The 25,622-nt window shown below is 51.5% G+C and overlaps 1 long non-coding RNA gene across 1 annotated transcript in view; it reads left to right on the top strand.

Moving 5' to 3' along the window:
• Positions 1-24,695, top strand: part of LOC102167130 (uncharacterized) — a 36,173-nt gene extending 11,478 nt beyond the window's left edge. The window contains exons 3-9 of the long non-coding RNA XR_014810569.1: positions 1,950-2,062; positions 8,398-8,632; positions 9,652-9,802; positions 11,055-11,169; positions 11,575-11,720; positions 13,608-13,814; positions 22,739-24,695. This is a non-coding gene — a long non-coding RNA (uncharacterized LOC102167130). The remainder of the gene's footprint in view (positions 1-1,949; positions 2,063-8,397; positions 8,633-9,651; positions 9,803-11,054; positions 11,170-11,574; positions 11,721-13,607; positions 13,815-22,738) is intronic.
• The last annotated feature ends 927 nt before the right edge of the window (positions 24,696-25,622 follow it).

The raw sequence follows: 25,622 nt of genomic DNA on the forward strand, positions 1-25,622 counted from the left end.
AGGGTGGATGTATGGGTCAGGCTAAGCCTAGTGATGTGGGGAGGGTGACAGTGGGTGCTGTGGCTGATGGGGAACCATTGCATGTTTCAGAGCAGAAAAGGCATAGGAACAGGCCTTAGGGGCAGAGCTGTTACATGGAGAGAAGTGGCCGGTGCGTAACAGTGCCAGGAGCCTGACCTCAAAAGCCTGCCCACATTCCTGGTTCTGCTCCAACAGCAGGGTGGTTCCTAGAGCCTAGCCTGGGGCACTCTGCCCAGGGATAAGGTGGAGGCCTGTGCCATAGCCTCAGGCAGCACACGGCCCTGAGCCTTGATATGGTATGGCAGGAATCTGCCGCACATCTTTGAGCCTCAGTTTACTCATCTGTGAAATGGGATAAGGATGATGTCCATCTCACGGGGCTGGAGAGAATGAAATGACATAATGTCTGCATCAGAACAGACCTGCATTGGGTTGCCACAGGTGTCTTCCAGCCAAAGGGGGCCTTGGATATGCTCCCTGCCTTCTCAGGGGCTTTCAAATCTCAGGGATGTGCATGTGTGGTGGAAGGGGTTCAGGCCAACCTCCAACATTCAGGTAGTAAATGCCTTGCCAGAGCAGCTACTCCATTACCCTTAACCTTCATGTCTGGAGCTGGGCCACTGCAGGCCCAAACAAGCCCCAAGCCCTGTCCATCAGTGACCCAAACCCCTCCCCCTCCTTGCAGTCCCCAGGTGACTGACAGGGGATGTGGGGAGCCCAGGACACCTTTTCTCTCCTGCCCCAAACTCCCTCCTCGTGCCAGCAGGTCAGACTGCCAGGCTGGAAGAGAAAATGTTTTGGGCCACAGAGACCTGGTTTGAAATTCCACCATTAGCGCTTGGCTCTGGGCCTAGAAGGCAACCTACCAATCCCCTCTGGGCCCCCTTACTGGTCATGAACAGCTGCCTCGAGGAGGGATTTTATTAGATCCCTTCCAACCAGCACGTCTCTGGGCAGGAGCAGGTTTGGATAGTGGGAGAGCAGAGCAGAGGGTGTTGGCCTCATGAGGCGAGAAAGGAAGCCAAGAACACTGAGGCCGATAACCCGCTGGGGCGGGGCCTCATCTCAGAGGCCAAGCACCAGGGCTCCCGCGTCAGCCTGGAGTTTGGGCTGAACCTGTCTTATTACAGGAGCCCCTGGAGGAAGGTCCCAGGGTCCCCAGTTGTGAAGCAGCAGGTGCACACACACAGACACATACAAACACACAGACACATACACACATATGCAGACACACACACACAGTCATACACACATACACAGACACACTCTCACACACAGTCGCACACACATACTCTCTCACACAGTCACACACAGACATACACACTCTCACACTTTAAACTGTCACTCACACACACATACACAGTCATACCCACACATACACACCACACAGACACCCTTGTACACACACACATACACAGAGACATACACACACACACACACAAGCAGGGAACTCTTTCTGGCCACTTTCTGGCTACATCTGTCAGAGGAGAGAATGAGAATAGGAGCCGGAGGCTGGTAACTCAGACAACGCCTCACTTGGCTATGGACTCACTTTCTTTCTGGAAAACGGGGAGATTTCTTGCCATCATGTGATCAGCACATGTCCCCAAGTCCTTGTCCCAGAGCCGATGAGCCCTGAGACCTATGACTCCAGATGGCAGGAGTGAGCCATGATTGCTTCCCTGGGGAAGTTGGTTCACTTTCGTGCGGCCGGAAGGGCTGGATCAGATGTGCCAGGAGAGATGAGACAGGCCTGGGCATGGTGGAAGGGAGTGGTGGGAAGGAGATAGGAGTTTTTCTTTCACCAGAGCAGTGTGGTTTCAAGCAGATGCTGCCACAAGGTGTCACTAAAGGCCCAGAGAGGTTGACTGACTTGCCCAAGGTCACACAGGTCTTCTGATACCCAGCTTTTGGGCGTTTCTTGCCAGGCCCAGAGTGGATCCCTGCACTCCCTCTGAGGTTAGATGGGAAACTGGAGAGGACCCGGAAGACCTTTCTGTGCTGTAACATCGGGAGCCTCCTGTGCTCAGGGCTCTGAGGGGTAAGGATGTGTCACATATCAGGGGTGGAAAGAGGAGCTCTTAGAGCAGGGTCGGTGGGGGGTAGCTTGGGATCTCTGGTACTGTGGGGGGCTGATGTTTCTGGGAGAGCAGTCACCCTCTCACGCCACATCCAATTCATAGGTGACTCTACTACCCATGCTTGCCTGCATACCTCCTCCAACCTCCAAGGGAAGCCAGTTCATAAGTGGTCAGTGAAGTGGGGCTTTGAGGCTAGCCTTATTTAAACTCCTTTTCTCCAAAGTCAAGAAAAGACGTTTGCAGGCTCAGGACCCTCTGACATCCAGGGGACAGGACCTCCATCCAGGATCCCTTTTCCTCAGGGCTGGGCTCGCTTTGGTCTCCTGCTCTCTCTGCTACCTGGATTGAACTGAAGCTCATGTCCTCACTGAGCTCCAGGGCCCAGTCACTAGTCAACCTAGGGCAAGTATTAATGTTAGTTGAATGACCACTCCAAGAAGGCCATTTTTGGACAGGCTTGCTCCCACATCCCGGGGCTGATGGCCATGTGCTACTGTGAATGCCCATCTGCAGCAGACACTGTTGGCCACTTGATCCAAACCCCTCCACCAGCCCTCTCTCCCCAGCCACCTTCCAGTGATTGGTCTAGAGGTAGCCAAGTGACCTACTTCTGGCCAGTGCAATGTAAGGGAAGCCCTAGGTGGGCTCCCAGGTGCTCTTTTTAAAAACATCAGAGGAGTTCCCGTTGTGGCTCAGCAGAAACGAATCTGACTAGTATCCATGAGGACACAGGTTCAATCCCTGGCCTTACACAGTGGGTTAAGGATCTGGCGTTGCAGTGAGCTGTGGTGTAGGTTGCAGACACGGCTCAGATCCTGTGTTGCTGTGGCTCTGGTGTAAGCCGGTGGCTACAGCTCTGATTCAACCCCTAGCCTGGGAACCTCCATATGCCTTGGGAGCGGCCCAAGAAATGGCAAAAAGACCAAAAAAAGAAAAAAGAAAGAAAGAAATGCTGAGCCTGGTAGAAAGGGATCTCTTTCCTCTGACCTCAGTATTTACTGCAGGAGGTCAGGACCCCAAGCTTCCAATGCACTGTGCGCCCAGGACCCTCTTAAAGCAGGAACTGACCTGGAAATAAGGCTGAGTGTTGAGTGTCAGTAACTCCACTGCTAGACTGAGATCAGGGACCACGTGGCCTCTTCCTCCCCTGTGTAATTTCCTAGTCCCTGCACTCTCAACTCTACCAACTCTCAAACTCAGCCCATGCGACCTCTTCCAATGCCCCCCGACCTTTCCTTAACCCCCAAGATGGTTTCGATATGAGTGTCCACACAATAATCTGGGCCACTTTCAGCACTACGTTTAGCACCTAAAGATGGGAAGCTTTGTGTGTATGCTGGCCTCTCTCATCAGACCGGGTCTTTTTACCTTTATAAGCTGGGTACATATAGTCGGTATTCCAGTCTTCCAGGGAGCCATCGTTCTTTTGCTCATGCCTTTGTTAAGATTTTACTGAGCTCTCCTTAAGCTCCTGAGGCCACGCGGAGCATTCTGAGCTGCCAAGCTGTCACAGGGCCTAGAACATCCTTGCATGGGGGATCCCTGGGAGCAGTCCTCAGAAGGCTGGACACAGGAATGAGTACATCCAATCACAAGCTCAGCTGCTAACAGTGTCCCAGAGCAGGGAGGGAATGTAAGCCTGGAGCCAAGACAGCAGAGTAGGTTCTCATTCTGGGCATTCTGCCCCACCCCCACTCAACCCTGCTGTTTAATGAGGAAAGAGAGTCAAGGGCAAAGCATTTCGGGCAGTATGGTGCAGGCCCCGTATTGCCTCAGCTCCGGAGCTGGAGGGGTGGTCGTAGGGGACCTTGCAGGGCCCGCAATTATAATCATCTCCTCCAGGACTTGGGAACTGGGAATCAGAGAGGAGGGAGAGGCAGGGGGCATCCCCTATGGTTGTAACCATCTGGCCCTGAAAGCTTCCTGGATAAAACTTTCATCCCCTCCCTCCTCTGGACCAAGAAATTGTTCCTCTGAAATTCCTCCCCATCCCCGCCATTCCTGAGATCCCTTTCTCCCCCTCCATAAGCATTACCCAGTACCTGCATGTCATCATCGGGCACTCAGCATTGCAAAACCAGAGCTGCTGAGTCCATTGATGTGGGGGTTCAGAGGGTTCCACTTCCCCTGGCTCCCTGGGTGCTTGGAGGGCTCAGTCAGCCCTTCCAGCCTCATGTGCCAATCTTTCAGGGCTTTCCTGTCATATCCCAAGTTTCTCTGGCATTTTAGAAGAGTGCAGGCCCTGGACCCAAAGAGGAGGCACTGGCTCCCATCCTGGGCCCCTTAGGCTCTGATGGACAGAGGGCTGGACATCAGGATGCCCAGGTGCAATGTCAGGAGACCTAATGTGTTCCAGGCCTAAGTGAGCGTGCTGCTCAGTCACTATACTCAGGGAGTAGATGACTCCGTCACCCTGGCCCATAACCCTGCCAGGTAGGAATTGCGATTATCTTCTTAAGGATGGGGAAATTTACCAAAACGAACATGAGAAGAAATAGAAAAGAGGAATGCTTCTAAAAGCCCTAAGGACATTGAGTTTGTAATCAAAAACTCTTCTCACAGAGAAAACTCTAACCCCAGATGATTTTCATGGTGAATGCTACCTAATGACACAAAATCTTCCAAATGATAGAAAAAGAGGGAATTCTTTCAAAGTCATTGTATGAGGCCAGCGTAATCTCCTACCTCGATTCCCACATCTGTAAAGCAGGGGCTGTCTCAGATGTAGGGAGGGTTAGGATTAAGGAGTTGTGTGCACAGCCCTTGGCATGATCCTGGCACCCACCACGTGCTCAGTGGATGGGGATTGTTTCTGTGCAGCCGAGCCAGGATTCAGGCCAAGGCCTGTGCCTTGTCTGCACCATGCTGAGGCCAGAACAGCATGCCTTTGACACAGAAAGAGAGAAGAGGGCTGGGGAAGCACCATGAAGAGAGCCCGTCTGGTGACAGCCATTTAGCAAACTTGGTCTTGTTCAACTCTCACAAAACACTCTGCAAGGTAGGTGTATCAATCCCAGTTTGCAGGGAGGAAAGCTGAGGCTCTGAGAGTCTATGACAGACTGTCTAAAGCAAAGCCAGACCAGTCTGAAGATAAAGGTCTCACTCAGCCTTGCTAATTAGGTAGGAGTACTAACCAAGCAAGCCACGGAGCCCTCTGACCTTGGGCTAAGCTGATGCTGACCTTCAGGGACTCTGTCTATAAAATGGATGGAGGGGCGGCTCTCTCACCTTGGGCTAAGCTGACACTGATCTTCAAGGACCTTGTCCATAAAATGGATGGAGGGGCTGCTGTCTGAGTCATCAAAAGCCAGATGAAATAGGCGGAGTCTCCTGGGCTCTCTTGTCTATTTGAAAAGTTCCCGGGAACCAGCCCACCTGGGCTGTCAGGCTCACCCCTGCCAACCACAGCCTTCCACGCAGACCAATCCCTGCCCTCACACAGCATGGCTCTGCTCCCGGTGTGGGGAGGTGGGTCCCCCAGGGCAGAAGCGTCCCTCCTGTGTACAGTGTTTTTATTGTGCAAGTGATACATGGATACATTCTCATTGTCATAAAAACTGAACCCGTTCAGAAGTATGTTGAATAATAAGGGGACAGGCCCCTCGCCCTCCCCTCCCCCCGCCCAGAGATGAACATCGTTCAAACAGCAGCAAAGACCTCCTTCCAGACCTACCTCTGTGCGCTTACTCTTGTGTATGTTCACACACATGTCCCTGTGCCATCCTGAGGTGGTTTTGCACACACCGCCAGCAATTGGCCTGTGTGGATTGTTCTGCAACTTGCTGCTCCCACTTCCCAAGTCCATGTGCTATTTTTATCTCTTCTGCTTCCCGAAAGATTTGAGGAGGTTTACCCAGGGTGCCCGAGGGTGAGGTGCAGAAGGGCAGAGAGAGCTTGGGTGCTGGAGTGACGCTGACTGATCTCTAGCTCTGCCAGCCTCATCTGGAGGACCTTGGGCCGGTCCTTAAACCCTCTGAGCTGTGGTTTCCTCCTCCGTGAAATGGGGGGATAGTGACAGGGGTTACCCAGGGTCAGTGTGGCTTCACAATAGGGATGACAAAGAGGGTGTTCAAGCACTTCGGTCCCCAGCCTCCCTGGGGCTTGAAGAACGAGGACCTCAGGGGTCCGGAGGCCAGAGGTGGACCAGACAGTCCTTAGAACTCAGAGTCCAGGCCTCGGATCCTCCGCTTTTCCCGAAGAGAAAAGAGAGAATCGGGGAGAGCATCGGGGCATGCTGAGGCCTGGCCTTGCTGCTCCAAGGCTATGGGTCATGGGGGTTCCTCCAGCCACCGTGGGTGTTCTGAGGGGAGGGCTGAGTCCCATGAAAGGGGCAGCTGTGACATCAGCCTGGCCCTGCTTTCCCTAAGCAGTGGGGGAACCAAGCAGCCCTTGCTAAACATCTGTTAATGTCCTTTGAATGAGTCCATGACTCGTTCCTTCACTTTTTTTTTTTGGTCTTTTTGCCATTTCTAGGGCCGCTCCCGCAGCATATGGAGGTTCCCAGGCTAGATCCGAGCCGCATCTGTAACCTACACCACAGCTCACGGCAATGCCGGATCCTTAACCCACTGAGCAAGGCCGGGGATCGAACCCGCAACCTCATGGTTCCTAGTCAGATTTGTTAACCACTGAGCCATGACAAGAACTCCTCCTTCACTTCTGAGACCTGGTGGAGCCTTCTTCTCCCATTTGGAAAAGGAGGAAATGCAGGACAGGAAAAGTTAGAGGTGCTGGGCCTCCGGGCGTCACCGGCCCAGCCTCCTCATGTGACATGAAGAACAGACCCCAAGGGGAAAGTAACGGGTCTGTAGAGCATTCTGGTTTATAGTTAGTACAATAAATGTTCACTAGATTGGGGCCAGACTGCTTTATTTAATTCTCATCCAGCACAGTGAGGTAGGTGTTGTGGTTTCCCATTTTATTGTCCAGAAAGCTTAGGTCGCTTTCTCAAGGGAACATCACTCGTAGGAGCCAGAGTCACAAGTCTGTGTGTGAGTCTCTCGCCAACCCACCGGCCGGGGCTGCCCATCTGCGCGGAACATCCTCTCTGCCTCCTGCCAGCACCGGCCCCACCTGCCCCATCCTTCTGGCAGCTCGGTGAGGAAGGCTGGCTCTCCCACCCCAGGGGCGGCTCTTCCCACCCTCCTTGCCCCGCTGCTCCATCCTGACATTCAGGACCCCAGAGCTCGCTGACTTCATGTTGAATCTGTCCTCTCCCCTGAGACTGTGAGCCCTCAAGGAGAAGGGCCAGGTTCAGATCCATCTCTGTGCCCTGACACCCAGCACAGGGCCTGGCACAAAGTAAGCAAATGTGAATCTTTCTGGAAGGAAGGGAGGGAGGGATGGGGAAGGGAGGAATTCCAAAGCCCATGCTCTATTCTCTGTCCCACAGCTTCTGTTGACAGAATCAAAGTCAGGAGTCAAGGGCCTCAGGTTTTACCCCCAATTTGATCTCTTTCCTCGATCTCATCACCACTGCCCCTTCCCCCATTCCCTAGGCTCCCTCTTCCATCCCCACTGCCCAGGGCAGCAGTCCCACCCTACCTCCCCCGCCACACCACCGGCAGCTCTCAGGGACTGCCAATGCCAACCTCCCTCCAATGAGGGCCCAGGCCTCAGTAAGGGCTCCCCTCACCAGGCTCTTGCCTTGAGCAGGTGACAAGGCCTTGATCACAGACCAGTGGGGGAAGGGCTTGGAGGCTTGGTCTTGCCTTGATTTCAAAGCACTTGAGAAAGTGGCACCTCCTCCACCAGTGCCAACCTCCTGCTTGGCCAGAGCCCTCATGGTCCACGCTCCCCCCTCCAAGGTGGGTAAGGGGCTGGGGAGACTCCCAGTGTTTGTCAGCCAGAGTACTGTAGTTGGGGAGAACTGTGTTTCCATGGATACAAGCCATGGGAGCTGCTTGGAGATGGGGCCATGGTGTACACAGACATAGATCCACACAGACCTGCAAGAAAAATAGCAACAGATTTGCTGAGTCATTGGCCCCACATATTTATAGTCTCTGGCAAAAGCAGACCTGCCTATCAGAGGCTAATAATACTGCAGCAGTGTGTTAATTGCAAAGACAGAGTCTTCAAGCATCCATTCAGACACCCGGGACCGCTCCTTGAATAAAGAGTGGGGCCCTCGTAATGAGAGCTGGCATGCATGTGAGTGTGCGTGTGTAAGAGTGTGTGTGTGTGCAGGTACGTGTAACCCAGCTCTAGCAGATTAAGAAAGCTCAAGTATCACCAGCTGATCTCCAACCACCTACAGCGGTGTTGGTTATAAAGCACTCTTCCATCACCTAAGGATGCCTAGGATTCAGCTCAAGAGGAGTGCTGGACAGGAGAGGAAAGGAGGCTGGTGGCTCTCTCCCAGGATGGGAGTGGGGCCAGGATGCTGGTGTGCAGCCCCCAGACCTTCATCCCACAGCCTGTGGGGACAGCCATGGTCCTCCAGCGCTGCACAGTCGGGCAGTTGGAAGAACAGGAGAAAGAGACCTGTGCCTTCTGGGATGTCAGCCCCGTGAGGCCACCTGACACAGGTGAGATCATTCAAAGGCCCAAATACAGGAAGAGGGTAAAGGACAATGGGTGCCCATGAGCCCAGTGCCATCTTGAATAAACACCTGAGGGCCAAACTTGACTCTGGAGGAAAGTCTTTGCACCATCACGTCTGAGAACCAGGAAACCCATCTAGCTTTGATTCAGGCAAATCAAGTGCTTGCCTCCTATGACTTCCGTCCGGTCCTGGTGGTTCTGCCCCAGAAGCCCTGCCTTTGGGTGGCATTAGTTATGTTCCTGTCTATTACTTCTCCCCCTCTGGCAGCTCCATCGAGGCTGAGCCACACATTCTCAGCACCTGGCAGAGAGGGCCCTTGGTGAAGACTAGTGGCTGAGACACCAAATCCCTCCAGTTCTTTGAAGGCAGGTTGCAGGCCCCTGGAGTCTTCCAAACTCCAAGCCAAATACGCCCCTGGCAAGAGTCCAGGTCTTCTCCCTGGCTCCATTCCTCTCTTCATGTGCTCCTTACACTGTGCCCCCCATTGGACAAAGAGGGCAGAGGATGGGCCCCCAAAGGGGTCTCTGCCTACAATCCCCATACACTCACTCCTGCCCCCAGGACAAGGAGGGCAAGGATTGCTGAGCCCAGCCTTGCTTTTGCTCCAGCTGGAACGCAGCCCCCTGGCCTCTGCCCTCTAGCTCAGCCTCCTTTCCCTCCTGGGGTCTGACAGCTGGGGGTTGGTGGGGAACTCCGGGGACCCACAGAGGAACAGCAGCACAAGGCCGTGCTGGGAAGAGGGGTTACTGGGTCCACTGTGTGAGTTGGGCTCCAATTTCACTCCCTCCAGCCCCCCAAACAGCTCAATCATTCATGACTGCACCTGCAGTATTCTGAGGAGGGAGGGAGGGAGGGAGGGGAGAGAGGGCCAGCGTTTGAGTTCTCTCTTCTCTTCAAGAGAAGGTTGACTCAAGAGCTATTATTAATAGTAAATTAAATAGTGTGGTTATTCTGAATAATAAAAAGCTCTCCTGTTCCAAGTTTCCACTGTCCTCTCTCCAGGGAAATACCTGCCGTGGCCTGAGATGTGGCATCCATGATGGACATTTGCAGGACGATACTGATGCTCCTGCTGTGCCCCGTCACGGGCTGCCAAGTCCCCCCGAGAATGTCTCTGTCACCCTAGCTCCTCATTTGGGGGAAGACATTTCAGGTACCCTCCATGATCCCACCTTGGAGCCCGAGTCACCTTATCCATGATGTCCCTGCTGGCTGAAAGTGGCACTCCCGCTTGTTAGCTGGTGACCTTGGGCAAATCCGGAACCGTCAGCCCCCTCATCTGTAAAATGGAAATAATAATAGTATCTACCTCATGCTATTATTAGATTAAAGGAGTTGATCATAAGATTGTTGTTATACATATAAGGTGAACATATAAGATTGTTGTTATACATATAAGGTGAATAGGCATGAAAGGCTCCTAACTCTGCTGGGCACTCGGGAAGCACCATGTCAAGGTTTGTAAATAAATAAGAGACTATAGGGCAGAGGCAGGGACCCAAGGCTGCAGGCACCTGGGTCTTTGATTGGAAGTAATAGTCCTTGCAGAAAGTGCTGCTGTAAACACAAGCCCAGGGCTGAGAAGGAGATTCAGCAGTAACTTGACACCTGACTCCTCGCCTCCTCTGCCCACCAGTACTTGAGGTCACAGATTGTGAGGCCACAGCTCTGGCCCAGCCTGCCCTCATCTGTAATGTTTAACATGAGCTAACCTTAACTGAGCTCCTACTCTGTGTCAGACACTGTGCTGGGTCCTGCAGGGTCTGTCAGTCATTCCATTTAATCCACACCACAGCCCTCCAGGTGGGCTTTCATCTCCTCAAATGAAGAAACAGAGGCTCAGAGAGGTTAAGCACTGTGCCCAAGATCACACAGCTAACAAAGCGTGGAGCTAGAATTGGAACTCCGTTCTGTCTGACCTCACAACCCAAACTTGACATCCTTTATGCCATGTCATCCAACTGCTCATCAGATTCTTGGCCAGGAATATGTCATGTAACTCAGGATTGCTGGAGGCGGGGTGGGGGGGGGAGGGTTAGGGATAGTTGGGTGCAAGAGAGGGGGCTTTTAGCAGCCATTTGATTCATTTGATATCCGCTTGTCCCAAGAGATGAGAACTCCTGCTGGCCGCCTTGTGGCTAGGACAAGGCAGAGTGTGATAAGTGGATCTGCTAGAGAAGTTGCTGTTGTGGATCAGCGGGTTAAGAACCTGCCTAGTATCCATGAGGATGTGGGTTCAATCCCTGGGATCACTCAATGGATTCAAGGATCTGGCGTTGCAGCAAGCTGCAGCATAGGTCACAGATGCAGCTCAGATCTGGCATTGCTGTGGCTGTGGCGTAAGCCTATGGCTACAGCTCTAATTCGACTCCTAACCTGGGAAGTTCCATGTGCTTCATTTGCAGCCCTAAAATAAAGGATCCTCTGGAGGATGGACTGAGAAGACCCTGGGAAGACCAGAGGATGAGCCTGAGGCCCAGTGAGAGGCAAAGTCAGCACTTTTGCCAAGGCCGAAATCAGGTGCCAGCATCTGGGCTGCAAGGAAACCCAAGGGAGCAGGGCCCATCAGAGGCCCTCCCACCCGCCTCCCATCTATTCCCAGTCATCTGGTCCCTCCTGGGTCCATTTGGCTTCCCCCGCTGCATCTCCAATGGCAGCAGCTGTGGGGGGAGCATTCTCCCCTGGGGCCCGGACGCTGCGCTAAGTTGTTGTTTATGAGGAGGAAACAAGGCTGACTGCATTTTCTAAAGAGGCTCCAGGGAGCTGCCGCTGCCTGTGAGGCCAGTAATGGGGACCCCTCAATGCTCACTGCTGTCAGAGCAATACAGCAAACCCCGGGGGGCACGGGGATCACCGGTGGGGTGGGGGACCCCAGCGGGGCACATTCAGGAGCATTGCTGAGTGTGAACGCATGTGTGGTTGCAGGTGCATTCACTCCAGGGCTGATGGAGCAACACATGTTGCGGGGCTGGCCCTGGGCTGGGCAATGGATGGGACCGCGGGTGGAGCGGGCCACTCCTTGGCTTCCTGAGCTCCTGGAGGTTGATGTGCAGAGACACTATCTTTGCCTGGTAAGTTCCAAAGAGGCAATGAGCTTGGGGACTGTGGTGCCATCTCCCCAGGGGAGGGCTCCTGACCGAGCCTATGGAGGCAGAGAGGTTCCTTGGAACTGATGAGTCCTACCTGGGGAGGGAAGGTGGGAAGGGCAGCTCGGGCAGGGGAGCAGCACGGGAGAAGGCCCAGAGGCACAGAATGAGAGGCGGGTTTGCCACTGCCAGAATCTATTTCCTCAGGGTTGAGGGTCTGGGGTGTTCGACAGAGGCCAGTTCTAAGAGGCCTGAGATACTTGGGTCTTCAGCTGAAGCCAATGAGGAACTGCTGGAGGGAGTCAACTGATCTGACTGACCTTTAAAATAAGACCACTCTGGGGAGTTGCCATCCTGGTTCAGTGGTAATGAACCTGACTAGTATCCATGAGGATGGGGGTTTGATCCCTGGCCTTGTTCAGTGGGTTAAGGATCTGGCGTTGCCGTGAGCTGTGGCATTGGTCACGGAGGCAGATCAGATCCCGCGTTGCTGTGGCTGTGGTGTAGGCTGGCAGCTGCAGCTCTGATTCAACCCCTAGCCTGGGAACTTCTATATGCTGCGGGTTCAGCCCTAAAAAGACAAAAAAAAAAAAAAAGATTACCCTGGGCCCAGCCACCCTATCCAGCTCTCCAGAGCCCCAAGCCCAAGCCCCTAAGCATCACAGTGCACCTGCCTAGATTAATTGGCCTCCTGGTTTAGGGAGTGTGGGGGGCCAAAGTATGAGCGTGCTCACAGCCCTGGGATTCAGGGCACAATACAGATCTGCTATTCAACCAGATTTCTCTCGGGCAATAGATCTCCTCCCCATGGTGCAGATGGCTCTGTTAGAAATGCAACGGAGTAAAGATGATTACATATCAGAAAAATCAGTCCCTGTAATTAATCATGTCAATTACCAGAATGGGAAAAGTTATGTGACAGTCTTCACAGACAACAAAAACGCATTTGAGAAAACTGAACATCCGTCCTGATGAAAAGTCTTAGTAAAATACAAATAAAAGAACATTTCCTTGACATCATAAAAAATACCCATCCGCGACCAACAGGTAACATCATTCTTAGCAATAAAACACCCGCAAGAGGTATTCATATTTAAGTCAGAGCAGGACAAAGATGCCTGTTATTATCACAATTAGTTTACATTGTCTGGGAAGTTCCAGTCATTGGAAATAGTACCTTAAAAATAAAAAGCAAAACGTTCGGGAAGGAGGGGAAATTGCTATCATTATTCGTTCATGATATGATTGTTTACCCAGAAAACTCAAGAGAATCAACTGAAAAACTAATAAGAGACCATGAGGGAGGTCAGTAAGATGGCCAGTATCAAAATAAATATACTAGGAAAAATCCAGTTAGAAAACATTTTTTAAAAAGTCTCCATCCTGGGTTCTTCAGTGACTCCCAAGCCTGAGAAAATGGGGTGAGGAAGCCGATCAAGGGACCCTAAGTTCAGGAATAAGCTTCAAGCACCAGGGCCCTGGGGGTGGGGGAGGGGAGAAAGATGGGACACAGGTGGAGCTGGAGGGGTCAGAGGAAGGAGGAGGAGTGGGTCCTGGAGCCTCTACCGGATCGGCAAGAGTCAGCTTGAGCTGGGAGTTGCCCAGCCTTGGGACCTGGTTCCCAGAAGCCCTGGGACGATGAGACCTGGCCATTCCCAATGGGTCAGTGAGCCTGGACTCACTTGGGGTAAGACCGACCCAGTCAGTGGTTCCGGGCTGTGCTGTATATGCGGTGCAGGGAGTGCAGATCCTGAGGGCGAGTCTTCATCCACCACAGGGCAGGGACTCCCAGCAAAGGAGAGTCCAGCTGAAAGAGTATCTGAACATTTGATGGGCTGATTACAAATTGCTCCTCTGGATCCATTAAAGCAGATTTCCCAGGAGAAGCTGTCCGTGGCAAAGAGACATATCCAGGCAATATCGAAGCTCCACTCCAATGCGGGGGGCTCCCTCCCCAGCTCTCTGCCTCCAGACTCCTAGCAATGTCGTGCTTGGGATGGCATGATTCCCCTGGAGGTGCCCAGCAGGCCTGCAGGTACACAAGCACTGGCTCCTTGGCTCCAGGCCCATCTTGAGAAGGTAAGCCTTCCATTTTCTCTGGTGTGAGTATGGCATGATGTGCATGCATGGCTTCTCTCAGATGCTGAATAATCTCTGGGTTTTCCATCACTCACCATCAGGGAAACCCCTCAGCCAAAGGCAAGAGAGCCGGCCAGCATTTCAGGGTCGCAAACTCCCCTCTTCCAGTCTTCTTCCTCTTGTCCTCACTCACAGGCACCACTTGCACTAAAAGATAATCACTGCCCCCATCTCCCAGCACAACTGCCCCTGCTCAGAAGTGGGATGTTTATCTCCCAGGCAAGAGGTTGCTACTTAAAAGGAGGTTTGGAACCGAGCAGTGGTGCTTCCGTGGTGGAATCTTAGGCACCAGGACAATGTCTGGTAGCATTTTAGTCACTGATTATGTGAGGATCAAACTATTCAGTGCCTAAACTCAGAAAACTAATGAGGGGCAATGTAGGGCTTCCAGTCTCTTCAGGAAGCTGTGGTGGCCCAGAGGCAGGGAGGAGGGGAAAGTAGGAGGAGGAAACACACCTACTCCATGCTTTGCCTATATATCCCGTGAAATCCACAACCACAGGGCACGGGCCTTACTGACACCCGGATTCAAACCCTGGCCACTAGGATTCCACAGCCCAAGTTCTCAAGTGCTGGCCCCTGGCTGATCCTTAGAAAACCAAGCTCTACACGGCAAGCAAGCCCTGGATTCCTCCTCACCAGGTGCTGCCCTCCTTCTCCTTGCAAAGCCACTCCCCCACTCTCTCGCTTACCTACCTTGGTCTCCTCACCTGCCTTGGTGCCTAGTTACCCACGGGTGTTTCTCACCCTTCAGATCAGAGCTGCCCTCCTATGGGTGCCCTGTGACCATCCAGGTCTTCCCCACGAGGGGCTACACTCAGCACAGTGCCCTCCAAGGAAGGGAGCTTCTCAGGCAGGACAAGGGGCGGGGCCTGGGAAAGGAACGGGAGCACAGATTTCTTTTGCAGGCTCTGTCTTTGAGCCCCACCCTTCCTACTTCTGCAAACTCATTGGTTATCTGGAGTCTTCTCCCCAAGCCTCTCCAATCGTCTGGGAGACGATTCTGGGGGTGGGGTGGGGGGTGGGTTGGTTTGGCCTAATTCACCAAGTCCCCCTGGCTCCTTGGTCTTGTCACCATGGAAATCTTGGGAGGTCACCAGTATCACTGGAATTGGTTTTCTAAGGATCAGCCAGGGGCCAGGACTTGCACACATGGGCTGTGGAATCCTAGTGACCAGGGTTTGAATCCAGGTGTCAGTAAGGCCTGTGCCCTGTGGTTGCAGATTTCCCCAGATCGGTATCAGTCCACCAGTATCAGAGGGGACTCTCTCCCTCTCCCAAAGTGAGTGCCCGCTTGGTTCCAGTGGCTTTTGTGCAGGAGTGAGGAAAGCCAGAAATGGTGGGGGCGGGGTGCAGGGTGCAGTGGGAGGCCTGGCCCCATCTTCAGGGCACAAGTCTTCAGCCTCCCTGAGATTCTTAATCGTGCTGCCAAGGCAGAGCAAGTCCTGCAACTTTATGGACTTGGCCAAGGAGTGGGAAAGGGCTCTTCCCAGGCAGTGCTGCTGAGTAAATCCTCGTCTAGCAGACTTGGGGACCTGCTGCTGGGGAAGAGAGAGGGAGCCAGAGTTCTGGATCACTGTTCTAGACCCTCTTCTCTCAAGGGAAGGTGACCACGGGGTTGCCGGTTGGGGCTGACATATGACTGGAGGGGATCAGGGGTCCATGGGTTCTAAAGTTGGATCAGATGCCACACACCCTTCACCCTGCCTTCCTCCACATTGCCAGTGGACCTCAGATGCTTACTTGCACTGAAGAGGGCCCCGGTGCCCTGCTGCTCCTCTCTGAGGCCAGCAGTGGGGTCAACAGCTCAGCTCCTCACACTCCTCTCTGCAGGCCTTCTCTGTCTGGCCGGCTTCTCAGCTCTGGACCATCTTCCTCTCCAGATTCAAAAAATCTCTCTGTGCTGCCCTCCCAGAGTCCAAATTCCTCCCACCACTTTGTTTTTTGTTTCCTTTTTAGGGCCACACCCACAACATATGGAAGTTCCCAGGCTAAGGGTCAAATCAGAGCTGTAGCTGCTGGCCTACACCACAGCCACAATATCCTTACCCCCTGAGTGGGGCCAGGGATCGAACCTGTATCCTCAGGGATTCTAATCCAGTTCATTACCACTGAGCCACAACAGGAACTCCCCTCCTGCCACTTTCAAGGCCCTTCTCAGCACCCACCACTGATCTTCCCTCCGACCATCCCTTGAGCCAGTGGGTCTCTTCCCTGTTCTAGGCGCTGGACTCATGCTGCTTCCTTTATCTCATCATTTCCCATCCCCAAGACAACCTTTCTCCTCTTTTGCATCCATTTGATTCTATATTACATGCCTCCTCATCATCCCTTACTGCATGTTCAGCTTTATATTTCCACTGTGCCCAGTACCACTGTCCGGAACTTCTCCAATATTCCATCATCACTGCCCTCAGCACCACCATCACCACTGTGCTCATGTCACCACCAACACCACTCTCACCACCACCAAACCACCACCACTGGCCCTTCCATCAGTCACGCTGCCTCTCACCGCCATCATCACACCTCATGGCTACCACCACTGCCCTGTGTCAGTGCCACCACCGCCATCTCCATCATCAACGCCATCACCACCACCGTCACCATCGCCATTCTCAACATCATCCTAAATCACCACCACCTCGACCATAACTGCCATCCCACTGTCAATACCACCCCTGCTAAATCTCACCACCACTGTCCTCGCCACAGGATCACTCCTCATTATCACCACCGCTGCCCTCATCACGGTCACCACCATTTGAAGGGACGTGATGTCTCCCCGAACAAAATCGATCATGGAACCGTCCATAGAGGGAGGGGCAGCTGGATCACATGGCCCCCATTCTTGCTCCCTGGGATTCTTCATCTTTTGAGAAATCTGTCACCCATTGCCATTTTTGTCACCAAAGTGGTCACAGGGGCCCTTTGTTTAATACCTCAGTGCATAACTGAGACAAACTGGGTGGTTTATAGTAAGCAGGACAATAATACAAGCTGCTGATGAGAGGGTAAATTGGCAAGAACTTTTTAAAAAGTAGTTTAACAACATGACATAGCGTTTGGAAAGTGCATTTTCAGAAATTTTACTTCTAAGAACCTGTCCTCAGGAAATCATTAGATAAATGTGCTAAGATGATGTGTGGGTGTTATAATAGCAAATACTGGAAATAGCCGAAATACATAGCGGAAAAAGTGATGGTTTAAAGAACCATATGGACTAATATGCAGCTGGTAAAATAGAAAAATATAGATTTACCTATTGACATAAAATTTGCCGATTCTATATGGTTAGTGAAAAAGAGCAGGTTTCATGGCAGCATTTGTGGGATAAACCCCACTCTGAAAAATATAAACGTGTCCATAAAACAAGGTGAAAATATTTCATCTTAACAGCTGGCACCAAAATTCTCCTTAGACAGGAAACTGTCTTTTTTTTGGGGTGGGGGAAAATACTTGGGGCAACAGTTTCCACAAAGGATGACTGCAAAGCACTCAGCATGAGAAAAGGGAAGGAATTCCTCTTCCTCTTGAGGAAGATGGCAGAGCAGGATGGCATGATCTGGGCAGAATGGAGAGAGATGGGGGAGCAGGCATGGAGGAGCGAGGTTGAGATGGGGGCGCGTGCCAGAAAACTCTCTGGTGGGAGGGTGGTGGAGGAAAGCTTTAAGAGCTGGGGTTCCGGCCCTCTGCTTGTAGGCTGCAGTATGGGCCTTTTCTTCTTCTCCCTCACACCAAATATTTAATCAGCTCTTCTAGGGAGTTCCCTTGTGACTCAGCACATTAAGAACCTGACTAATGGAGTTCCCGTCATAGCGCAGTGGTTAACGAATCCGACTAGGAACCATGAGGTTGCGGGTTCGATCCCTTGCCTTGCTCAGTGGGTTAAGGATCCGGCGTTGCCATGAGCTGTGGTGTAGGTCACAGACGCGGCTCAGATCCTGCATTGCTGTGGCTCTGGTGTAGGCCGATGGCTACAGCTCCAATTTGACCCCTAGCCTGGGAACTTCCGTATGCCGCGAGAGCAGCCCAAGAAAATGGCAAAAAGACAAAAAGACAAAAAAAAAAAAAAGAAGAAGAAGAAGAACCCGACTAGTATCCATGAGGACCAGGGTTCAATCCCTGGCCTCGCTCAGTGGGTTAAGGGTCCTGCGTTGCCATGAGCTGTGGTGTAGCTCGCAGATGCAGCTCAGATCCCGCATTGCTGCGGCTGTGACGTAGGCTGGCGGCTTTAGACGTGTGAGCTTTCACAGACAGTACCTCGAGATAACACCATGGCTCCTCTGATAGTCATACCAAAGCACACACATGATGGCTAGCTAGGTAGGCGTCTGGTTTGGTACACTAGCACCACCATAACCTCCAGCCTCCCAGTTATCCGATTCCTGCACAGCCATCCAGGTCCACCTATGTAGAGGGTGAGCTTGAGGTGGGACTGAAAGGACACTAAGGAGAAAGGGGTGGGGGAGGGCCATTTTGTCCCCACCCTCTGACACATCCCCGATGCGCACAAAACCTTGTACAGTTCATTCACTTGGTATTCAATGGAGTAATGTAGCTGGTAATGAATGTGTTTTGCATTCAGTTGGATAACACGGTTCGTTATGAATTTATAATTTGCACAGGGATGAGGCTTTTTTTTCTTCGAGGCGTCAGAGAAGCTGTTGCTTACAAACTTGTAATTCGCCACTGCAAATCCATCTGTAAATGACACTATTGCAAACTGAAAATCTCCCAGGCACAAGGAACACAGGCTTAGAATTAAATTGTGTGTTTGACAAGAACATGAGGTCCTGTCCTGCCCCAACCCGGTTGGCCCCTCTTGAGGGCAGGGGGGTTTTAGTCTCAGCTTTGCCCCCACAGCCCTCATTCCCCACAGTCCAGCACCAAGCCCCTAGCTCCTCTCCTCCCACATCCAGAACCGGGTCACTGGCCAAGCCAAGGTTGCATGACTCGTGGAGGAAATTGCACAGCGGCTCAGCTAGCACAAGCATCATCTGAGTCTGTGGAATGAATGTGGAACCCCACTGCCTGCCTCTCCAAACTCTCTGGGCCTTGGTCTCCCCAACGTTGATGGGACCCAACCCCCTTAGACGTGTTTCCCCAGATTTACCAGCCAGAGTAAGGATAGGCAGTCTGAGTCTTCTCAGGAAAGCACCCCACAAACCAGGACTCAGATGAGGGGAGAAGAGGGTAAGTGAGGAGGTGACCTGGGGACTCAAAGGGCAGGATTGTGAAGAGGGCAGTGACCTGAGAGATCTCAGTCCACAGACTATAAGTGGACAAACCTCTTTACCTCAACTGCTTCTAGGCTCTTGTATTTTATACTTTTTGTCTTATTTCCTTTTCTGCTTCCCTCAGTTATTGGCTGATTTATTCAGTAAAAGTTTCTTTTATGAGTTCCCGCTGTGGCGCTACAGGATAGGTGGCATCTTGGGAGCACTGGGACATGGGTTCAATCCCCGGCCCAGAACAGTGGATTAAGGATCCCCTGTTGCTGCAGATGTGGCTTAGGTTGCAACTGTGGCTCAGATCTGATCCCTGACCCAGGAACTCCATCTGCCTTGGGGCAGCCAGAAAAAAAATTTTTTTTATTATTATTTCGTGTCTTTTTTGTCTTTTTAGGGCCACACTCATGTCATATAGAGGTTCCCAGGCTAGGGGTCCAATCTGAGCTGTAGCTGCCAGCCTATGACACAGCCACAGCAACTTGGGATCCAAGCTGCATCTGCAACCTACCCCGAGGCTCACAGCAACTCCGGATCCTTAACCACTGTGCAAGGCCAGGGATGGAACCCACTCCTCGTGGATACTAGTAGGGTTAACCGCTGAGCCACGACATGAACTCCAAAAAAATTTCTTTTAAACTTTTAGCGTTCTTTACCTTAGAATGAAAATTTTAAAAAAGCTCATTCCAGGAGTTTCCATCGTGGCACAGCAGAAATGAATCTGACTAGGAACCATGAGGTTATGGGTTTGATCCCTGGCCTCACTCAGTGGTTTAAAGATCTAGCATTGCGGTGAGCTGTGGTGTAGGTTGCAGACACAGCTCACTAGATCTGGCATCGCTGTGGCTGTGGTGTAGGCCGACAGCTGTAGCTCCGATTGGACCCCTAGTCTGGGTATCTCCATGTGCAGCAGGTGCAGCCCTAAGAGGACAAACGACAAAAAGAAAAAAAAAAAAACTCAATCCATAGCTGGACTGAGGACTGAATTTGGTGCTTGGCAGGAAAGCAGAGCTGGAAAATAATTTGAGGGACTCAGCCCCAGAGGGTCAAACCAACACTCATGCACAGTACTTGCTCCCCACCACATTCCAGATGCTGAGCGAGAAGGCAGGGGCACAGGAACACATAAGATAACATGGCCTCTGCTTCAGAAGCTTAGCGGGGAGAGGGGCCATTACATAAGCAGCTAGAATCAGGAGTGATCACTTTTTTTTCTTTTATTTTTTCCTTCTTTTTTTTTTTTTTTTTTTTTTTTTTGGCACCCATGGCACATGGAGTTTCCAGGCCAGGGATCAGATCTGAGCCACAGCTGCAACCTGTGCCACAGCTACAGCAACACCAGATCCTTTAACCTACTGTGCTGGACCAGGAATGGAACCTGTATCCTAGAGCTGCAGAGATGCTGCCAATTCTGTTGCACCACAGAGGGAACTCCATGATCACTGCCTTGATACATGGAATACTTGTGTTTGGGGGCCCCACGGCAGAGGCACCAAAACTAGTCTACCAAGGTTTAAGTTGAGACCTGCTACTAATAAGCTGTGTGACCTCAAGCAAGTTGCTTAACCATCCTGAATTTCCTGTTATCAGTGTTTTCTGAGCACTTGCACTGTAGTTAATAACAGGGATGTCCATTCTTGCAGGGAATGCAGGTATAACAAAATTACAAATAACAGGGAGCATGGGCAAGTCTGGGGCAAGGTTCTGGAAGGTTTCCTGATGAGTGAAATTTCAGCCAGGGCCTCGAGAGTAAGCAGAAGTTAGATGAATGAGGAAGGAGTAAGAGGGCCCCTGAGGGAAAGGGAACAGCATGTACGAAAGACTGGAGGAATCGTGCATCCAAGACATTGAAAAGAGGTTGGTGTGACTGAAGGACGGAGAGTAGTGGGAGATGAGGTGAGAAATTCAGGGGTCGGGCCACCCAGGGACTCGCCCATAAAGTGAGAATTTGGACTTTAGGAAAATGTGGACCACATGAGGGATTTTAAGCCGGTGGAATGATATGTCGGACTCAAAGTGCTTTGAGATCCTTGTGGCTGTTGTGTGGCAAATGCCTTGGAGAGGACCAGAGAGCATATGGTGGAAGGTGGATGTCATTGTCTGATGGAGAGATGATGAATGATGGTGCCCCAGACAAGGGGGTAGCAGCAGGGAGGATTGAGGTATCAGAAACTACTCAGGAGGCAGATTGAGCAAACAGGTGGATCTGATATGGAGGGCGAGGAGAAGGTATAAAGGAAGAGTCCCACGGTTTCTGTAAGAGCCGCTGAAACGGTGGACACAAGGAGGAAGGATTGTTTAGGAAATATCCTGAGCTTAATTTTGAATTTCACGGCCCAGGAGTCAGCAGGATCTACAAGTCTGGAACTTGGAGAGAATTAGGCTAGAGATGCTTAGTTGCAAAGGGGGCCATCCAGGTGGTAACTGCAACCATGAGGGGGCATACGATGAAGGGGAAGAGAGAAGGGTGAGAAAGGAAAAGGCACAGAACTGAGCCCTGAGCCACTCCTGTGTTCAAAGACCTACAGGCTGGAAAGCGGGCAGAGGAAGCTGAGAGTCAGCTGTGAATGTGCAGCCAACGGAGATCCAGGAGGGCGTAGTGTCCATGCAGCCCAGGGAAGAGGGGTGATTTGCAGGAGAGGCTGTGACTGACCCAAAGGCAGTGGAAAGACAAGGCAGATCAGGGTTGTGGACTGAGCATCTTGGAAGTCACTGGTGACCTCAGCATTTAAAGTCGTGTTAAGGAAGTGTGGAGGCAGAGTCCAGACTGCAAAGAGGGGAGAAGGGAATGAGAGCTGCAGGAGGACAGGCAGGGAATGGAGGAGATGGAAACCTGACAGGGAAGTGGAGAGTCAAGAGTGATGGCCAGCATAAGAACCCCCAGAAGGCAGGAGGAGTGCTAAAACCACAGCTCTCCCATGCTGTTGGCAGACAAATTGGTGATTCTTTGTGGGAAAGTACTCTGCAAAATACCAGCTTCCTGGAATACCCCTGCATCCGACTGTTAGAAGAGGAGGCAGAGGCACAGAGAGGGTATGTGATTGGTCTAAGTCACACAGCAAGGTTTGGCATACAGGTCTTTCCCAAGGAGAGCAAGACTGTTAGAGGTTCGGGGGAAGAGTTTAAAGGCTCAGGATGTGTGTTGGGGGGACCCCTGAGCTATGTGCCATGCCCCTTCTCTCCAGCCTTTCCCGTCTCCCGTCCCCTTAAGATATTTTGTTTAATAAAAATGTAAAACATCCCGCTGTGTCACACTGGGAACTATGTCTGGTCCCTTGTGATGGAGCATGATAATGTGAGAAAAAAGAATGGATATATGTGTGACTAGGTCACCTCGCTGTGCAGTAGAAAACTGACAGAACACTGTAAACCAGCTATAATGGAAAAAAAATAAAAATGTAAAACAAGTAAGTATCTTAAAGATTTAAATTTTACAAAGCTACCTTGAGAACTGATTATAGCAGACTCTGATTGAGGGCACGGAGGCGTCAGCTCTGCAGCAGCTCCTGGCCTAGTGGGAAAGAGTCAGACTCATGATGACAATGGAAGTGGCAAGCGCCGAACTTGCTGTGGATGGGGGCTCTTTGGTGGCACAGACAGAAGGGGGACCTCACACGCTGGAAAATATTTCAGGAGGGTCTGGCGGTTGGCCCAGAGGAGAAGGGTGAGAAGAGGAACATTCCAGGCAGAGGAGAGCAAGTGACAGGACGGCAGTGAGGCAGAGGCTGCAAGTAGCTCAGCCTGGCAGAAGCATTGGAAGCAAGAGACAATAGAGAGGAACTTGCAGAGTCAGACAAGGGTGAGTGCCTAAAAAGATGTGAATGCCAAACAAAGGGGACTGAACTTGCCTTGGAGGGACAGGGAGCCATGCAGAGTCATAAACAGGTTGATGAAAAGCCAATACCAGCAACAATGGACTTCGCAGGGTAAGTCTAAAGGTTGGGCAGATCTCTCAGTTGGCCATCAGTTGATGCAGGGGCCGGTGGGTACAAAAAAGAGCCTGATCATCTGTAGGGAGACAAAGAAATCTGTCTACACACTGCTGAGAGGGTAGAACCCACAGAACTTAGTGAATAACTGGATTGTGGGACAATGATAGTCTAGGTTCATCTCCACTTTCTGGCTTGTCTGGGGAGGTGGGTATGGCAGGGGGTGTCATTCTCTGAGAAGGCGAAGATAAAAGGGGACACAGGAGTTCCCACTGCGGCTCAGTGGTAACGAACCCAACTAGTATCCATGAGGATGCGGGTTCAATCCCTGGCCCTGCTCAGTGGGTTAAGGATCCGACTTTGCTGTGAGCTGTGGTGTAGGTCACAGATGTGGCTCAGATCTGCCCTCTAGTCTGAGGACTTCCATATGCCACAGGTGTGGCCCCAAAAAAATAATTAAGTAAAAGGGGACCCTTTTGGGGGGGAATGTAATGGGTTCTGACTTGGGCACATTGAGTTTGAGGTGCATGCAGGACTCCTTCATGGAAATGTCCAGTAGGCAGTTGGCAATGTGGTTTTGGAAAGGTTTGGAAAGATCTTGTCTGGAAATAGCAAATCGGAAGGCAAGGACTTTTAGGGAAGGTGAAAGAGCTCTCTTGGGGAAGGTATAGGGAGTGAGAAGAAAGCCTGTGGATTCCACAGATCACCAGCACTTAAGGGGCCAGAGGAAGAAGCGGCTGAGCTAACTGAGAAGAAGCCTCTGAGTGGTGGGAGGAGAATCAAGAGAAATGAGATGCGGTGCCAGAGGAGAGGGTGCCAGGAAGGAGGCGAGCCTCAGCGGGGTCGAGAACAGTAAAGCCATCGCCTTCCAAGGGGAAGGAAGCGTTTGCTGGTCTTAGCAAGAACAGGGTCTTGCTCCGTGTGGGTGATTTCAGCAGTGCAGTTGGCCCAAAACCAGGTTAGAGGTTTGAGGGTGACGAGGAGTGAGGAAGAGGAAGCTAGTGTGGAAACCTCTTTTGAGAACCTTGCCTGAGCTGAGATTACAGCGGACAGGACCATGACAAAAATGTCCCACACATGGGTTCCCCAATGTGAACCCCATCACTGTCCAGCCACAGAAGGACCCATGTCACCTAGCTGTTCTAAAGTGGTCTTTCCTGGGAGACCCAGCCATGGATTCTCTCCTTGATGTTGGGACTTTCTCATGAAAAGTTTGTCTATAGAGTTTTCCACTCATCCCACCTTTTTGTTTAGAAAATTTCCCAAAGCCCTAAATATCCATAATAATAGCTCGTTTTTATGGAATACCTCCTAAGCCCTGTGCTGACTGCTTTATTTAGTCTTCAGGATGACTCTCAGGAAGGTATTTACAGAGATGGGAAACTGAGGCTTGGAAGATTTAGTGAGGCACACAGTTAGTGGAAAAGCAAGCTTATGGACCAGATCCTTCCAACTCTTCTGCCTAAGTGCTAGCTGCTCTATTGCCTCTGTCAACTCTGAAGCCTGAAGACATTCACTCTGGCTCTGGCACAGCTTTCCTCATGCCAGGACCCACTCCTTCTGAGAATCCAGCTTGCAGATTGAATCTTTCTTCCCTCTTGGTCTACATGCCAATCTCAGTCCCACACAATCAGCCACAGTGGATTGTAGGCTAACAAAAACAACCACCATTTTTCTAGTACTGTCTTCCCCTGCCCTCACCTTAGGCACTAAGTTTTGTGCTTCTTGTTCCTTATCTGATTCCATCCTCAAGGCAATCCTGTGCAGTCACTATGATTTTGCCCATTTTACATATAAGGAACCTCAGATTCAGAGAAGGCAAGTAACTTGCCCAAGATCATACAGCTGGTGAATGGCAGAGCTGGGACACAAATCTAAGTCTGCCTGATGCAATAACCTCCCAAATATCCTTCCTCTCCTCCATGACCACAAGACAGCAGCTCCCAACCCTCTGGCTTCAGAAAATGTAAACATCCCACCCCATCTGGGAGCCCAATTATTTAATCAACACTCCACTTATTTAGTATTCCCTGGGTGTATAATAGGGTCAGGTTGCTACTAGTTGCATGAGACAGAAACCCAACCAGACAAGCTGGAACCATAAAGAATGTATTGCTTCCTATAGATGGACATGATGTTATTGCAGCTCCCAGGACTAAAAGAAAGGAACCAAGACCATGAAAGCCCAAACTGGGACTCTCAGCAATGCTGCTAGCAAGCTCTTTAAATTCTCCTCCCCTCTGTTTCCTTGCCTGGATCTCACATTTGGTGGAAAAGAGGACTTGTCCATAGCCTGGGGCCTATAGCTCCAGTTTTGTGCTCCAGTAGAAAGGAGGCTTCCTCCTCCTGGCATCCACATAGCAATCCCAGGGAAAGAATCTGATTGGCCCTTCTTGGGAACATGTTTGCCCCTTGGGCCAATCACTGGAGCTGGAGGATGGGCTTCTGTGATTGGTGTAGACTGGGTTACATGCCTACATGCTAGCAATAGGGTAGGGATGAGTAAGAGTAGTGGGCACTTTAATGGAAAACCCACCATGACTATGTGAGTACAGGGAGGAATTTCCCAGAGGAAAGAGATGCCTGAA

Source organism: Sus scrofa, chromosome 7 (assembly GCF_054392235.1).
Source record: "Sus scrofa isolate SSC_HxYL_T2T_F1_AM1 chromosome 7, Sscrofa_HxYL_maternal_Yorkshire_Landrace_v2.0, whole genome shotgun sequence".
Taxonomy (NCBI): Eukaryota; Metazoa; Chordata; class Mammalia; order Artiodactyla; family Suidae; genus Sus; species Sus scrofa.